Raw genomic sequence first — 2,379 nt, forward strand, 5'->3', positions numbered from 1 at the left:
TGGTAGATGATAGAAATATGTAATTTTTTTTTGATTTTACAGAAGGCTACAGATAAGGCATCGCCTTAAATCTCATAAGAGACTGGGCTTATAAAGAATGTTGAGACTGAGAAGGAACATGAGGACTTTTGAAGTTGGGTGAAATGCATTTTGCACTGTGGTATGGCCATGATCTTAAGTGGCCAAGCAAAGTATGGTAGTTGGAGTGTGAATTATCTCTCATTGGCCCCCATTTGGTTGTGCTGTTTGAGGGATGTGATGGAACCTCTAGGAGATATAGCCTTGCTAGAGTTAGCATGTCCCTAGGTCTGAGCTTTGAGAGTCACTAGCCTTGCTTCAATTCCAGTCTGTTTTCTGCTTTCTGCATGTTGTTGGAGATGTCAATCTCTTAGTTCTCTGCTCTTGCTGTCATGTCTTGCTTCCACCATGGACTCTTATTCTCCTGGAACCTATAAGCTCAAAATACACACTTTATTTCATAAGCTACTTTTGGTTACGGTGTTTTATCACAACGACAGAAAAGTCACCAACATAATCTTAAAGAACATATCTCCCCTGAAAGCAGTCTCTGAGTGGTTTATGTCCACATTTGATAGGATGACAGACTGGGAGACTAGAGCTAAGATGAACCCTTCAGGCAGGAGTCAACTTATGTTTCTAGCATACTTTTTATTTTTAAGAAAGGGAGACTATTGTATTACAGTTTTAGATACTCTTCACTTCTGAACAGAAAATTAGTATTGTATTTAGTTAAAATAATACCTTGTCCTTTCTGCCTGTTGATGCTTAAGGTTCTCTCTCACTTCCTTGCTGTCATGTTGAAGTCAGAGTCTCCAAAGAGCTAGAACAGCTGCAGAAGGTCTCCATGGGAGGGCTGAGCTTCACAACAACCGAAAAGAGCCCAAGGAGCCGTTTTGAGCAATGGGGAACACTCATGGACTGCGTGGTCATGAGAGATCCAAACACCAAGCGATCCAGGGGCTTTGGGTTTGTCACATACGCCACTGTGGAGGAGGTGGATGCCGCTATGAACGCAAGACCACACAAGGCAGATGAAAGAGTTGTGGAACCTAAGAGAGCTGTGCCAAGAGAAGATTTTCAGAGACTGGGTGCCCACTTAACTGTGAACAAGATCTTTGTTGATGGTATTAAAGAAGACACTGAAGAACATTGTTTGGGTGGGAGCTCCCCTTCAACTCCTGACACCCTTGTATTCCTGTACCCAAAGGGTCTGGAATGTTTGGAAGGAGTCTGGTGGAAGATCCACCTCAACTCCCCTCTCCATCTCTTTCCCTAAACCTGCCCCTTCAAAGCCTGCCAAACATAGTTCCTCCCCCATAGAGGCTCAGGATGACTCCCACAGGGGATACAAGCGGTTCTTCTAGTCTTCAGTCCCTGACTCCTCTCTGAAGGCTGGGGAATTGCCCAGGAGCGCTTTACCCATTAAACCTGGGCTTTCAAATTCTGTCTGATTCAGTTTGCTGCAATGGCTAAGAGGCCTTCAGGAGACCTAAAGCTTACCAAACATCACTTGTGAGATTATTTTGAGCAGTATGGAAAAATTGAAGTGATTGAAATCATGACTGACAGAGACAGTGGACAAAAGAGAGGGTTTGCTTTTGTCCCTTGTGATGACCATGACTCTGTGGACAAGATAGTTATTTAGAAATACCGTACTGTGAATGGCCACAACTGTGAAGTAAGAAAAGCCCATCAAAGCAGGAGATGGCTAGTGCTTCGTCCAGCCAAAGATGTTGAACTGGTTCTGGAAGCTTTCGTGGTGGTCATAGAGTCAGTTTTGGTGGCAATTACAATTTTGGTTGAGGGGGAAACTTAAGTGGTCCTGGTGGCTTTGGTGGCAGCTGTGGTGGTGGTGGATATGGTGGCAATGGGGATGGGTATAATGGATTTCATAATGATGGAAACCATTTTGAAGGTGGTGGAATCTACAATGATTTTGGCAATTACAACGTTCAGTCTTCAAAGTTTGGACCAATGAAGGGAGGAAACTTTGGAGGCAGAAGCTCTGGCCCTTGGGGTGGTGGGAGCCAGTACTTTGCTAAACCACGGAACCCAAGGTGGCTATGGTAGTTTCAGCAACAGCAGCAACAGCAGTAGCAGCAGTAGCGGCAATGGCAGTGGCAGGAGGTTCTAATTACAGCCAGGAAACAAAGCTTAGCAGGAGAGGAGAGCCGGAGAAGTGACAGGGAAGCTACAGGTTACAATGGATTTGTGAACTCAGCCAAGCACAGTGGTGGTAAGGCCTAGCTGCTATAAAGAAGACATGTTTCAGACAATACTTATGTGTATGGGCAAAAAACCTCCAGGACTGTATTTGTGACTAATTGTATAACAGTTTATTTTAGTTTCTGTTCTGTG

The 2,379-nt window shown here is 44.4% G+C and overlaps 1 pseudogene; it reads left to right on the forward strand.

The window, feature by feature from the left end:
• The first annotated feature begins 815 nt into the window (after window positions 1-815).
• Window positions 816-2,155, forward strand: LOC118595656 (annotated as a pseudogene).
• The last annotated feature ends 224 nt before the right edge of the window (window positions 2,156-2,379 follow it).

The sequence above is a fragment of the Onychomys torridus genome, chromosome 14 (genome assembly GCF_903995425.1).
Source record: "Onychomys torridus chromosome 14, mOncTor1.1, whole genome shotgun sequence".
NCBI classification, from domain to species: Eukaryota; Metazoa; Chordata; class Mammalia; order Rodentia; family Cricetidae; genus Onychomys; species Onychomys torridus.